Source organism: Chelonoidis abingdonii, chromosome 1 (genome assembly GCF_003597395.2).
Source record: "Chelonoidis abingdonii isolate Lonesome George chromosome 1, CheloAbing_2.0, whole genome shotgun sequence".
Taxonomy (NCBI): Eukaryota; Metazoa; Chordata; order Testudines; family Testudinidae; genus Chelonoidis; species Chelonoidis abingdonii.
Window position 1 is genome coordinate 209,782,625 of NC_133769.1, and position 16,284 is coordinate 209,798,908.

The 16,284-nt window shown below is 41.4% G+C and overlaps 1 protein-coding gene across 7 annotated transcripts in view; it reads left to right on the forward strand.

The window, feature by feature from the left end:
• PKNOX1 (PBX/knotted 1 homeobox 1) overlaps positions 1 to 16,284 on the forward strand; it is a 145,146-nt gene that overhangs the window by 13,435 nt on the left and 115,427 nt on the right. For 6 of the 7 annotated variants that reach the window (XM_075073968.1, XM_075073982.1, XM_075073988.1 and 3 more), the window contains one exon: positions 15,645 to 15,734. The exons of the other annotated variant lie outside the window; for it this stretch is intronic. The gene's annotated coding sequence lies outside the window, so the exon portion shown is untranslated. The remainder of the gene's footprint in view (positions 1 to 15,644; positions 15,735 to 16,284) is intronic. 7 annotated transcript variants of the gene reach the window in all.

Genomic DNA, 16,284 nt, shown 5'->3' on the forward strand with positions numbered 1-16,284 from the left:
TATATATAATTCTTTTGTTCTTTTCAATGATTAAGAAATGGAATAAGGGGGAAAGGATTGCGGACTGATCAAGATTAATCGTAGCATCCAGTGTTGACAGGGCGATAGGCTAGGGGTTTAATGGCTGTCTACGGAATGGGGGAGCATAGAGAAGACAGAAGGGCCACTTGAATGCCACGAAAAAAAAAGTTGCCTCCTATTTTCCCCAATCATAGTATAATGGTTGACAGCACTTGTGAAAATGGACTTATGGTTGGAAACTATGATCAGGCAAAGCAGTCCAACCTCTAGGAATTACTCTCCCTAACTTCCCCAGGATCTTTTTTAATCCAGATCGCTGTTTATGTCTAAATTAATCTAAAATTTAACTGGCGGCAAGTGAGGGGCAGGCGGTACTGATCTATAGGAAGCTAACACTCTTAACCCTTGGCTGTCCTTAAGCACAGTCGGTTCTTATCAACATGCTCATGGGTGAGGAAACATGGAACATGCGTCCCGAATATGTTGAGGTGTTCCACCGATTGTAGCCCACATCTGCCCAGATGAGCACGCGGCTAACTCACACAGAGTTTCTCTTTATCTTATCCTTTAAACAACCAGACCATTTGGAACCCATCCGAGCCTTCCTTGTCCTTCGTTCCTTACTGAAGCTCTTACCACCGACGTCGGAGCGGACTGTCAGTTTCTCTTTTGATAAATGCCATTGTACGATCAGCACTCTCCCTGTATACATGAATGGTTCCATAACGCCTGGCTCATCATTCCACAACTGCTGATGCTTAGTTGTAGAGTCTGCTACTATCTTTCCACTCCGATCCTTTTGATCAACTAGTTGCTGCCCGCCCGCTGGTCCTCCTCCTACCTGACACTCCCACGCGTGTGCACACTCCAGGGGCTATATCTATTTCATATTCGCGGGTCTTGATTCTTCTCCATTTGTTTTTTTTTATCCTTGTGCTTCTGCTACATGTGCCGAGCGTACCACTTCTGCCACTTGTCTCGCTTCATTACCAGCATTATACCTCTTCTCATCCTTTCTCTATTTTCTTAGGCTGTCACGTACCTACATCATGCCTTTCGATGTACATTTGCTAACTATCCATATGCGGGCAGCCGATCCTGACTGCCATGCACTTCATGCCGAGTGCCAGGCGCTATTAACGTCAGAATGAGCGTCTGTGTTATCTTAATTTTTCTCCGGTGTGGTACCTCGGCGCAGCTTGAAGCTAATTCTCAAAGGTATTGTCTGCTTCGCTGACCCAACATGATTTGCTCCACTCGTCCACTCAACCTACAGCGTTCCCTTTTTTTTTTCTTCCTGGCCCGCCTGCGTTTTAATCTTGAGATAGCGCTCCCGGCGCGTGATCGGGTGGAAATGGTCGGCTGGGATGGAGTAGACCGATGCGTACTCAAGCTTTCCAGCAAGAACTAACTTCTCACGCCCTTCAGTGATAATTTTCATGGAACGTCATGATATAAGGAGTGAATGATAAAGCGGAGAGAGGGGCAAAATGATTATGATAAGTGCATCGAAGTGAGTTAGGATTTTTCAAAACAGAAAATTGACACTACTAATAGCTTGCTGCTATGTAGTGGTGAACCGTAACACTATTTTCACCTACATACGTAAACACACAATGTCATTTTGATTACAAGGCAAACGATGGGTCCGCCATTCTTGTAATGCAAAAGATATGAGTTGCCCTGCCTCGGCTGCGTTGGGAACACGTCCGTTAGTAAATAATTGCTAAAGTCTAGACAAAACGGCAGGTCCCAGCGCTTCTGCTTGCGAGCGCCAGCGCTATAAGGGAATTTAAACAAGCTGGGGCTTCCGTCTGGTCCCTCGTCTTGCATGTTTGCGTTGCTCGTTTTGTATTTTAACAGGCTTTAAGAATAAGAAACTCCATTGTCCCAATTTTCTGTGAACAGGCTTGGATGAAAATATTCAAAGATAACAGACACAACGCACCCTCCCTAACCTACAACTTGAACAAAAAAGTAGGAGAGCTTAAAGCAAAGCCACACCAGGTTCAGTCTACGTAAACTGGTTCGTCGGTTTAGTGCTGAAGGTGTCATTCTAAATTCAGCTGTTACCACAGGGATAACGATATGGGAGTCAGAGGCACAGCTAAGAACCAATGGAATCTGAAATATTCCAAGTTAGTATACTCATTCATAATGAGAAACCGTGCAGTATTTGATAACCTCTCAGTTCTTACCAGAAGAGGCAATATTCTTGGTCGCGGTCATAATCCACATCGCTGTTTCTATACACGGCGGCTCGACACTGCAAGCTGAGAAACTACCAATAGCCACGTGGCTGGTAGCTGGGAAAGATCCCTGCCTACCGCAAGCTGTTAAACAAATCTAGAGTAAAAGCTTGCATTATCCGAGCTGCCAGCTGAATCACTGAATATCCATATCTTTCTTTACATCCACGTCCCGCGTCCTATTATTCACTTTAAACTACTTTTAATACTAAAGACTGTCCCCTTACCACTTCTATCTTATGAACAAGGATCATAAGAGGACATAAACATTAATTTTTCTGCATAATGCGAAATCTCGTTGGCACGTCATGTATTAATCGATTTGAATTGTTCTCAATATCATCCTAGTTATCAGATAGTCAAAGACGAAAATAAAGTGAAATTTCAAAATATTCCTATTTGCTTCCAGTCAACAGGTAAATGCAGTTGCAGAGACTATATAATGATACAGACATTATAGCATCTTTCAACATGTATGTGATTGCCTGAAAAGAATACAGATTATCCATAGTTTAGCAATATGGAGAGACACAATTAAATATTAGCACTTTTTTTTCGATGTAAATGCATCTCGAACGGAATTCATTCATTTTTAAGTGTCATGCAGGCAATAATAATGAAACAAAAAATCCAAGCCTGTAAGGATTCACTCCCGATTTAAATTTTCATATAATTGATAATTTCTTTAGATTTCTAACTCTTTGTGACATAATTGGTTTTTTGTTTTTGTCTTTTTAACACAGGCTCTGCTTATAAATAATACTCATTTTTTATTCTGATTCAATTCTTTCTATCTATAGTGCGCTATAACTAATTTCTCTCTGAAAGGCACAAAGCATATTAAAAGCAAAACTGACTATTGATAGCTAAGTCAACCCATATTTGTATAGCAGATATCATCAAAATTCGATGGAACTCATTTTTTTCAACTAGGATTGAAAAAAAAATGATATTTCCTTCATGAAATCCATTGCAATGCTCTTTAAACCCAAAATTAAATACGTTGAAAGAATTATAATTCTCCATTGGCTAAGTAGATTTGAGAACACTAGAAATAATCGAGAATTCCGAAGCAGCATCTCTGCAAAATAGGGAAACATCTATTATTATGCATGTGGGATATTTCATTATAACGATTTCACTACGATTCTACTCGTTCCACTAAAAATGGCAAGTTCCTGAGTTTCAAACTGGTTGCTAAAAATCCACTCCATTTCTGACTGATATACAAACATTGAGCACTTTCACTCTGATCACGCAATTTATTTTCATCTCTATGTATTTACCCTGCAATGTAACGCAGATTTCATTATACTGAGCTGTTGGATATTACTATTCTCAAAGAAACTTAAAGGGCAAGCCCTAATTGTCAGTGACAGACTTGGACTCAGTAGAGACGTGATTGGAATATAAAGGATTCAGCTATATTCGCTCAAGATAGTCTAATCAGAATCAGTTGCAGGTATAGATGATTGAATTGCACTCTCAAGTTACTCCCTCTGGGAAAGTCTATCTGGATCATGTCTGAAAATTTGTTTACTGGATGCAAGATGCTATTGGACAATGGCAGAATATCAAAACTAATGATAGTGACACCTGAACGTGGCTTGAATTCAAAGAGTATGTCCTGCAACTTTCCACTCAGTGCATTTTAACGATGCTTAGACAAAATAGTTCAGTTCACAAAGCTCTATATTCATGAGAACGACAAATGTTCAACCAGTGCTAGCCATGATACTATAGAAAGGTGGGCCCACGTCGCAGCTGTGATTCATTAACTGTGTGACATGGTCCAAAACAGTCGTTGAGTGAACACAGTCTCAACTCAGATAGCAATTACGCATCCTTTGCTACAACGAATGGGTCTTAGGAACCCTTATGACTCGAAGCAGGGACCCCTTTTGTCACACCATCGTCAGAATCTGTCGACATTCGGTGACCCAACATCAAAATATCGAGTGCAATTGGAAGATTTTAATGCACTCAGTGCCTACAGGTCAGTGAAATACATCTCCAGAATCCAGCACCTGAGGAACTCTGAACACGATGACTGGTAGCATAAGCATGCAAGGGTCCCACTGTAGAATTGGGTAACATTTCAATGATGAAAATTCCGAAAGAGCACGGACATATTTTTTTGTGTTTTGAGCAACCAAGTAATTAAGGGGTAAGTTGTATCATGATATTGAACCTAGACTCTATATGCAGAGAATTTTGCACCCATTGTTGTGTGAGGATACATATCAAAGTTGGGTTCTCCTCAGTATTAGAAAATCCTCTCAGATCTAATAGCTAATAGAGAAAACATTGAATGAGACCTGTAGATAAAGTGACTTGTTTGTTTCATTAATCTAATATTAAAATTACCTTACCAGATCAGAAGCTAGGCTGAGCAAGACTTAGATTTGGTCCTGAGTATTGGCTGACTTCGAAGTTAACCGACAAATAATTGCCTCCAGTTGCAAGTTAACTAGCAGCCATTAAATATGAAGTTGTGAATTCGCTACAGCTTTCGAGCGGACATGTGTAATTTTATAGATGCTGTTCAGCATTTTAGCTGCACAGATCAATGCTACTGCAAATGGACGTTTGGAGACATCCAAATCATGAACTACTGTTCTCTTGAGATCGTGGGGAAAAAAAAAAATCTGTTTATGCAACACTAGTTTTTTTTCTTTCCAGCTCTCCTTGCTTTGTATATAAAGGGTCTGTAACACAGCAAGTTCTGCTGACTCATCACTTGTAAACAGATCATGAAATGGTGATTATTCATGTTGAGCTTTGCGCATGTAGTCATTATAATTATGATTAAATAGGAATGGAAGTGGTCTGAGGGTCAAAGGACTATAAGGCAGGGAAGAGTACTGCAGAACCCCGCCACAATCTAAGCAAAGAGTAGGCTTGTGCTACGATGCAAGTACGGAAGGGAAGTTTGGGCATCCTAGAGTACCTGCACCTATGAATGATAGACTGTATGCCTCAGTCCATTCAAAAGGTAATAATTTTAAGCTTTATCATACATGAGCAATCAAGAACCATAACACGAACAATTAAGATTCGTCAGCATCAATAATCATGGGGCAACAAACTGTTGTTTCAGCTGCCATAAAAAAGTTGTGCTTTGCCAATTAGTAACTATTATTCTCCAAGATCTCTTATTTATAAGCATCATCCTTAGAGCCAGACTAGATAAAATTAAAATTTTAAGGAGCATAAAAACCAGAGACTATTTAGAAATTGACAGTCTCTAGCAGTTAATATTTCCCTTATTTCGCAGAGCTCAAGCAGCTAAGAACTCGAGTGACAGAGTTGATGGGAGAATCTGAAAAAACCTAACAATCAGTTCTGATTGCATCATTTAAAATGCGAGGAACCTGCAAGTTTTCAACACAGCAACATGAGAAAAGTTTGTTTGTAAAATTGAATTCACGACATTAATCGAAGGCACAGAGAGTAGACTCATTATGCAAATTCAAAAGTAAGAGCATTACAAAATAAGATATCTATAGGCTGATAATGTCATGCTATAAGCAGAAAAAATAATTTAAGGTAGTATTTTGCTATGGGCACCTCATACCTAGAATTCCATCTTTACGTATCCACAACACCTGCATCTGCGAGCCGTATCCTATACCTCTATTCATATGAGGATCTGAGCAAGACACGAGACTTATTTCTTATGTATCAGTCTTGAAGTCTGGTATAGCAGACTTGAGACCCAACTCTCTGGAATGTCTAGGCTATACTAACCATGAGACCTTCTTCTCTTAGATAGCTTTCAGTGACAATCATCCTTGAAGTCGTGACGCAATGCATTGAAAAATGGATATCTAGCGTATTGATGTGGTTATCTATACAATGGGAGGGCATAGGAATCTCATAAAATCGAGTTACTATCCTACATAGACCCTATGCTTAATAGGGTCACATAGAGACACTGATATAAGGGCTTCATAGTGGTGTAGTTTTGCTAACCTTTGATTTTGTATTACTTATTCATCAGAAGAGGCAACTTCATCTGTTTGATCTTAAGCAAGAGCCGAATTTAACTTTAGCCTGCTTCATCATTTACATGAATAAGAAGAGATCAGAAACTCTTTGCTGCTTTGCATGAGCTAGATTGCTTCATACAATCTTTTTAAGATGTCAAATCTCACTGTAACGTATAACGATCGTGTGTTTATAAATTCCTACTATTTTCTGTCTCAAAGTTAGAACCGCCATCCGAATTAACTTCTCTCATTTATTTTAAAAATTCCAACTCATTAGTTGAGATTCAATCAGCATCATTAAAGCCAACCATAATAACCATGATAGAGATTTCCTAATAAGAAATTCCGCATCTTAACTTGTAAGGATATTGAGGTGTGAAATCGGATTAGCATCACTGAAATCGTAGCAAAACCTCATTGGGTTTCAGTGGCCAGTGTACCTTTGAACTAGCTAACAACTCTGCACTACCATACCATAGGAAATTTTGACAAGCTACACTAGTGTTAACTCAGCTGCTTGATTTGCTGATTAGAGATTTTTTTTCTTACAGACTTTCCTTAAGTAGTGCCTTTGCCGTTGAACTACTATAGAGGAATCCAACGAGGTGATGTTAACAGTTATCTATTGGAAGTCACTCAAATCACCGGGCAATATGCCAAACATAAAATCATAAAATTTGCTGTCCATTTCAGTTGTCCAGAGACGAATATCTTGAGTTATTGATTTTAGAGAAGTCATGTCTTCTTTCCTATTATAACAACTGCTCAAATAAAGCAATAGAAGCTAAGAGTTACATCGTGAAAGAAGGGAAGTTGTTATGCATACTAAAATATTAAAAGCTGCAAGACTACAAGAATCACGGAAGCATGGGAGACATTTTATATTTATTTATATAAAAATGACAGAAGATCACTAGAGATAACTGTGTGGCAATCCACACAATTTCTTGTATACTGTAGGAGGTGGGACGCTGCACCATATTATAGTGCGAAATTTGGCGAGAGACACAAGAGGAGACTTAGGTATCGTTCGACAGTCCTAAGGAATGAGACTGCTGTTCACATATACCTAAAAGTTATTGACCTATTGAGAGAGAATATTGGAACAAGATAGCTTGAGAATTTGTATAGGCTGAAACAAACACAGATCCATTCTCATTACTCGGTATAGCAGATTCATCCATTCTGTTCTGAAGCGTTCAAGATATCAGTAGGAAACCTATTTATTCTTATGTGTAGGCCATAACAAGAGAGAGTGTATCATCAAGCTTCTGCAACTAATTTAATACAACATAGAAAAATTATAACAAGAACTACGTTCCGTGTTATTAATACAAGTATATCCATATTGGGGGTAATTGGCGTTAAACGGAAAATAGAATGTGACTCATAGAAGCAACTGTGTGTATATTTGCTGGCCACGGCAAAGGGTTTAGGATTTGTTGTTTAGACTCGTAAACGTGAGCAAGTAGCACATAAATTAACTTGTAATCAGCTCCTGACCAGTATACTGAGTCCGTCTATCCAATCATCAGGATCGAGAAGTGTGGTCAGGACTAACTCTCCTTACGGCCAGCCTAACCGAACATCAGAAACTAATGAACTTGGCTTACTTCAGATTTAGAATTGAAGTAGATGCCAAATTGTACACGAAGGTAAGTTTCGCCCCCACCACACATGAATCTCTCCATATGTACCAAGAAGGCCAGACATTTCCCTCCAGTCAGCTGGAAGGTTGTCAATTTGTTCGAATGTCAATCGAGCAAGTAACTCGAAACAAAAAGAGATCAATACATTACATAGTGGTACTGTCTGGTCGAACTACCTGTATTAGAAGGAGAACACATCATTCATGTAGGGGTCAATTGCATTTTGACTGAAGATCGGCATTACTTTCTTAAGCCCAAAGTCTATTAGACGCAACATATCGCTTGGTTGTTCTATTTTTCCAAAATTCTGTTACTTGACAATCTGCTGTGTCAGTAGGTAAGCTGTGCTATTGATCAAGTAAATATCACATTTGATCTAGAAGCATGTTTAAATTCCTCTAAGTTATTGTCCGCTTTCCACTTAGAAAGTTTTAAATTGGAGCTCCCTGGTATTCTCTTAAGAAATTCCAGGAACAATAACTTTATTGAAATTTACGAGGTATTTTAGTGCAGGTGAAATGTGAAAAGTCCTTAGGAGAACATGTAAGGATGAAGTAAATTAAATAGAAGCAACCAACAATTAACCGTGTCAATACACATGTCTGGAAAATTAAAGATCAGCTGGTTCATGTTCAGACTATTAATTACTTGAGTCTTGCTCATTCCCTTAATTGTCTTAATTTGAGATAACATCGCAGTATATATAATTGCAAATCTCCATATCATACTTGAAAATGGAGGCCTAGATCAAATTTGCACATGGAAGTCTTTCAAATTGAAATCTAGGCCCAAATGAAGTTAGACGTGTGCTCTTTCAAGGGTGGTATACGTGTCGCGTGCTTCAGAGAGCAGAAAGTTCAGGCGTGCAGATTGAGTCTTTGACTCAACTAGAATGGCCCAGTGCTACACGGGTATACTGACGTAACTTGTTACACAGAGTCTATTTGTAGAATAGTATTTCTGCTTACAGAGTTCGACTATTCTAGGTACGTTATGCAGGGATCTCCCGCAATATGATGCATACTACCTAGGCAAAGCCTATAAGTGTAAGTTTATTTCGCATTAGCTACACGAGTTGTGTAATTCTGGTATGGTCAAGGGACTAAAGAGAGCAAAACTGTCTCGGAATATCATCTAGACAGCTAATTCAAACACTTCTATCCCTCAAACACTCTAGCCAGAGACCAAATGAAAACAAACTATTCTGGCGTGACTCACCTATGTAGGTGGCATGGCTCAAAAGCTGGTCCTATACAGTCTTCAACTGCGTAAACCGAAGCATGCCCGAAGCGGCAATCTTTGCTGTCTAGAATGAATAAGTATTAAATTGATAACACAAATGGGTGATGGTGCAAAGAAGCACGATGATGACATCTGCATCAACTGAACGTATAGAGCTATGCCTTCACGTTATCATGAGGAACGTTTGTACATAATAAAGGTGGACTGGCAATGATGCTTAAAGAAGCAGGTTCTCCTCTAAGAGAAGATCAGGGCTTAACGGAGTAATATAGCTCACAGGAAAGATTAGGACATGCTCTGCAGAGATCCCTGCAACTTGACGGAGTCAGTAAGCTGCACCAGTTCTGCTTCCTGATTTGCTGACCTAGTGAATGAGCCAGCAAAGACCCGAGGACACTCATAATCTGCTAGGCCGGTCATTCCAGATCATGGGGATGAGAACCTGCTGATTGAATTCTATGTGAGATTTCTAACACCAGAGCGCAGCACTCAATATTAAGGATGCAAAATGTGACCTTGTAATAAATCAACTTCTATGTAAGGTGAATAGGTGTTGGGTTCCCATTCAAGAGCTATCAAGCATTGTTCTGTAAAATATCTTTTTAAATACTTTCTCTCCTTTTTCCCTCCTTCATGCAGCTCAAAGTTTCAAAAGCCTCCCTACTCCATCCCGAAGGCTATCGCTCAGATAAGCGAGAAAAAAGACGCGAGACGTAAGTTCTCCAGAATCATGAAGCACCCGTAATGAAAGCAGCTCATCTGAATGAGTGGAAGGACGTGGTATCAATTACAGGAAGATGCTGGGAACATCGAGGGATGAGGAGGGACTCGAGATGCAGAGGTGGCGGGAAGAATCGAGGTGAGGCAGAAGAAAAAAAATCCAGCATGGCAAGGATGCAACTCGGTTACGTGCATTATCAAACCTGACATCTCCGACAGTCTGGTGGGCTTTCAGGAACAGCAGCAGGGTCATAGAGTGCGCTGGCAGCCTCTGTGTCACCACCCTCGAGTACTACCATGTTCCATGTCTTCCCACCCAGACCATGTAAGAAACTGGGGAGCTTCATGCACCGCCACTCACCCCGTGGGACAGTCCAACCAAAGGCTGTCCATTACTTTGAAATTTTATTCTTAGGCCGTTTTCCTTCCTCTCTCCAAACCACTACCTGGCGCTAGCTCTCTGTCAGTTTCTCCTCTTTTTAAATGATTAATAAAGAATCACAGTATTTTTAAACGATAGTACTTTATTTCCTTAACAAGCCCTGTAATCGAAGGGGAAGGGTGGGTTGTTTACAGGGAATGGGGAAAAGTCATCAAGGAGGGCGGGGTTCATTCAAGGGGAACACACAGCAGTCACCCGTACCCTGGCCCGGATGAACTCGTTTCAAGGTCTTCTGCTGCACCCCTTCGTGTATGCTCTTGCTAATGCGCTGTGTCTGGCGGCGCGTCGGAATGCAAGCCAAGTGATTTGCTCTCGCGCATCAGACGGTAATTCTGCGCTGACCTATTCGAGCAGCGATGAGACTGAAGAGTTGCTCTCTACGCTGATCTGCCACATAGAGAGCTCTCCCCCTTACTCTACACAGAGATTGTGGAGCACAGACGGAACAAGCACAATAACAACCCAGGGGACTATTGGGTTGGTCCGCTGAGGTCCCTGAGCGGTCTATAATGTGCCCCAAGCGCGCCTTTAAATGCCAATGCACATTCTAGTGCCACCATTCTGCACCTGCTCAGTCCTGTAATTGGAACAGCTCGCTGACCATGCGCCTTGCCTGTGTATCGGTCATGAAGCCATGGCACTCAAGGGGTAGTGGTCCTCAGGATGAATACAGCATTTTCAACATCCAACTGTTATTTTTCTGGTCTGGGAAGTAATTCGCCTATGCTGACGATTTAAACAGAATATGATCCTGAAATGGCGAGCGTCACTGAACCCTTCGGCCATCCCCCAGTGGATTGGTTCGAAATGTTCCCTTGTGATCGGGTTCACCAGTGGCGTTGCAAGCACATTGAATTATCCCTGCGGTCTTACGTATGGTGCGGTGCTCCGGTTGGCAAGATAGGGATTGATGGGTTCCATCTATCGCTCCGGGCACCCCCGCCTCCCGTTAGGAATCCATCTGCAGCAGCCATCTCACTATGACCTGCAGTTTCCCAGAGTCACAACCATTCGAGCAGCAGTTAATGATGCTTTGGCTGACTTGGCATCACACAGCCGCCACAGTAGATTTTTCCACTCAATTGATCCGACTGACCGGTAGCGTCTGCGTGGTGCAAGCTCCAAGAGGGCTATTGCCACTCTGGAGCATTCTCTCACGTGAGGGCTGCTATCATCTTGGTATTCTGGGCTCTGGCGTCTCAGGGTAGGGGAAAGCAAGTCACAAAGTTCCATGAAAATGCCCTTATGCATACAAAAGTTTCGCAGCCACTGGGAATCGTCTCAAACCCGCAAAACTATGCGGTCCCACCAGTCTGTGCTTGTTTCCCGGGCCCAAAATTGGCGTTCAATGGGTAGAACCTGCCCCATTACCAGCAGGATCTCCAAAGCGCAGGGGCCCGCAGTTTGAGAGAATTCTGTGTCCATGTCCTCATCTCGTTGCCGCGCTGCCATAATCGCCACCTTCTCGCCTGGTTTTGCAGGTCCTGGTTCAGAATAGACTGTACGAGAATGCGCGAGGTGTTTACAGCGTCTCTGATTGCCGTCTTGATCTGAGTGGGGCCCATGCTTGCTGTGCTATGGCATTTGCACAGTTCACTCAGGAAAAAAAGCGCGAAACGGTTGTCTGCTGCTTTCACGGAGAGTGGGGTGAGTCTGTACCCAGAACCACCCACAACAATGTCTTTTGCCCCGTCAGGCACTGGGATCTCAACCCAGAATTCCAAGGGCGGGGGAGACTGTGGGAACTATGGGATAGCTACCCACAGTGCAACGCTCTGGAAGTCGACACCAGCCTCGGTACATGGATGCACACCGCTGAATTAATGTGCTTAGTGTGGCCATGTGCACTTGACTTTATACAATCTGTTTTATAAAACTGGTTTCTGTAAAATCGGTATAATCCTGTAGTGTAGACATACCCTTAGCTACCATTAATTTTTACTTCTGTGACCAGCTCCTTTTTATATGTTAAGATGAGGCCTTATATAGAGTTCCCCCATGTTGGATGGAACACTTTTTGAATTAGGAAATTGTCATCTATACTATTTAGAAATCAAGGACATTTTATTGCTGGCAGCATGAGACATCCAAAATATGTCACTCAAATTGAAGTCTTCCATGATCATGTAGCATTTTTCCCTATATATTATAGGTAAGTGTGTAAGGAGCTGGTCATCCTGTTCTCTAGTGTGTTTTGCTGGTCTGTAGTAGGCACCAACTAATACCCCATCTTTTGCTTTATCTGTTAGTACAGTGTTTCCCAAACTTGGGATGCTGCTTGTGTAGGGAAAGCCCCTGGCAGGTCGGGCCGGTTTGTTTACTTGCCGTGTCCGCAGGTCCAGCCAATCACAGCTCTCAGTGGCCACGGTTCACTGCTCCAAGCAATGGGAGCTGCTGGAAGTGGCACAGGCTGAGAGATGTGCTGGCCACCACTTTCAGCAGCTCCCATTGGCCTGGAATTGTGAACTGCAGCCAGTGGGAACCATGATTGGCCAAACCTGCGGATGCGGCAGGTAAACAAACTGCCCCGTCCCATCCCGCCAGGGGCTTTCCCTACACAAGTGGCATCCCAAGTTTGGGAAACACTGTGTTAGGACATTGATCCATAAATATTCAGGATCATTTTCTTCTAATTTGTCAGTGATTCAGAAACAAGTAACGTTATTTTTGACCTAGTGCACCACTCGCTCTCCCCTTTTGCCCACTTTATCCTTTTAAAATAGGGTGTAACCATTGACTTTAACATTATAATCACCACCAGGTTTTAGTAATACCAACCAGACTGAATTTATGCTAAAAAAAGTGAGCAAATCCTTTTGTTACCAAGGTCCTAGCATTGGTATTTAGGCAATTAAAGAATTTCTTCTCTTTATGTCCTTTGTTTCCTTCAATTTTCTTCTCAGCAGCTAAATCTGTGCTGTATGAGTGCTCATACCTTCCCTCTTTTTACCTTCTTTAAATCTTGCCTTATTTCTAGGACTACACGAGGAATAAAATTAGTTTTAAAAAACCTCAGGAAAATTAGACTCAAGCCCAGGCTTCACGCTGTCCCAACCTATGGAGGCCCCGTGATTTGCTATGGCACTCCAGTCTTCTCTCCCTCCCCCCTTTATCTCCAAAAAGATCCTGAAGAGGACAGCACATGCAAACCTTGTCCAACCCTCCCTGCATCATTTTCTCATCTTAAATCTTCTGGAGGAAAACATAGTCATCTGCTAATGCCTCAAGTATCTTTATGAGGAGGACTGCACAACCACAACCCCATGTGATTCCCTCCCATCCATACTAACACAATTTCCTCGCACAGCATCCTTTCCCATCCAGTCTCCACACTTCAGTAGTACCCTTCCACCTAGGTTTTGTCCTCCTTAAGCACCTTTCTCTGCTCACACTTGGTGTCTTACATGAAGGAGGGTCAAGAGACTGTTTTTAATTCCTAAAGGAGCAGTGTTAACCCTCCCCCATAGAGTAGAATATCATCTCTAGCCCACAACAATGCATATAACATGTACCGATAACATTCATAAAGCTAATATAGTAATCCCCAGACATACTGCATGCAGTTGCAGTACTGAGTCCACAGGATCTCTCTCCACAAAGACAACAGTGAGAAGTTGCAGAAAACAAGGGATGTCCAGCTGCTTGGGGGAGGTAGGGCTTTGGTGGATAAGGGAGAAAGTACTATGAGCCACTGTGTCCTCATTATAGTTTATCCCAGGAATAAAAAACTGGCCCTTTGAGGTATTGGTTCTACACTGAACACAACTGAAGTTAAAAGCAGCAAAGAATCCTGTGGCACCTTATAGACGAACAGACGTGTTGGAGCATGAGCTTTCGTGGGTGAATACCCACCTCATCAGATCATGCACCCATGAAAGCTCATGCTCCAACACGTCTGTTCGTCTATAAGGTGCCACAGGATTCTTTGCTGCTTTTACAGATCCAGACTAACATGGCTACCCCTCTGATACTTGACAGCTGAAGTTCTAGATCTCAAATCCAACCATTTCCAATTCAGTTTCCAAAATTTAGTTTTGGGGTTTGTCTTTTTTCATTCTAGCTACATTTTAGAAAAATTGCTATATGATTAGAAATATGGAGTCTTGAATAACTGAATGCATAGTTTTATTTTAAATTACAACTGTATATTAAAGAATCACTGCTTTTAAGCTGTTGTTTCACTGCTTGACCTCTGTATGGCGTTAGCATCTTGACCATTCCCCTGAGACAGTTTTATTGACCATAAATTTTGCTCCTGGGTTAACTGCCATTTTTCAATAGTGTTTTCAGGAACCATATTTTCTGAGTACATTTTCATAATTTCTGCATCAGTTTTATGATCGTTTTAAATGCTAGTTTTAAAATGTCAAACATAATTCAATATTAAGTGCTAATTTAAAGAAGGCTTTTTAAACTGCTTTGCAAACCTATAATACAACCTACTAGCTCTCTGCATATGGGATGCATAATTCCTAACATTATATTCTGCATATTTTTTCATGTAGTATTTTGAGACAGTACAGTTAAGGATATCAAAAAACTGATTAATAGTTCGACTCTGTGTTTTGATTTGATATGGAAGAGCTTTCTTTAAGACAGTATGCAGTTGTTCCAATTTGCCATCACTAGATTTATTTTCGATTTATTTTGTCTTGTGTTGCCCAGGCAAATGGATGTTGATCCAGAGAGTAAAATACAAAGGTTCCACATACAGTAGAAAGAAGATCAGCAGTCACAATATTTGCTTTCTTTTGCAAGCACTAGCACAGGGGTAGGCTATGGCACGGGTGCTGAAGGCAGCATGCGAGCTGATTTTCAGTGGCACTCACACTGCCTGGGTCCTGGCTACCGGTCCATGGGGCTCTGCATTTTAATTTAATTTTAAATGAAGCTTCTTAAACATTTTGAAACCTTATTTACTTTACATACAATAGTTTAGCTATATATTATAGACTTACAGAAAGAGACTTTCTAAAAGGTTAGAATGTATTACTGGCACACGAAACCTTCAATTTAGAGTGAATAAATGAAGACTTGGCACACCACTTCTGAAAGATTGTCGACTCCTGCTCTAGCAAAAGCAATGTTGGAGGTTGTAAGATAAGGGCAAGTCAACAATAAAGACTAGGCAGTTTATTCTTTTTTTTTTTAATATGTCCTCTCCCCCCACCCCCAATGGAAATGGTAGAAAAAAGTATCTTACCATTACATTTTTTTAATGACCCTTGTTTTTATTACTCGGTTTTCTAGAGAAAAAATTTCATTTCCAGCTGATAAGCTATTTACCAAATTATTATTTCCATCTGAATTTTTCCTTGTTGGTTCCTAGGTGTGTATCTGCTATCTTGTGCAGCAATGAGCCTGGAATTCTATCTGCTGGAATAAGACAATGGCCTCTACGTCCAGTTGAAATAAAGGGGTGAGCAGCTTCTTTGCAGCTGGTACCATGTTAACGCCTCCTTTAACAGGCACTGTGCAGATGGAGGCAAATTCCATTATATTTTGCTCGCTAGCCTGCCTTGGGCAGGAGAAATGCCGTTTTTTTTTTAAACTTTGCTATGAATGAACACAAAAACATGGATGGTTGTATAGAAAATATTGGTGCTACTACCGGTACTGCTACTAGTCATACTGGATCAGGTCAGTGGTCCACATCTATCTGTCTGTCTAACTGTGGCCAGTACTAAATGCTTCAGAGGAAGGTGTAGTTTAATAAACAAAATATCCTATAAGGAATAATTATGCACTAATAATTCCATAGGAGAAGTTTCTTCATGACCCCAGACAATTAATGCTTGGTTTATACCCTGAAGAATGAGGTTTTATATCTCTTATAGCTATCTGCCGTATTCAGGGCCGGTGCAAGAAAGTTTTGCGCCCTAGGCGAAACTTCCACCTTGCACCCTCCACCCAGCTAACCCCGCCCCCCTGCGGCAGCTAACTCAGCCCCCCACCCGGGGAGCCCCCCC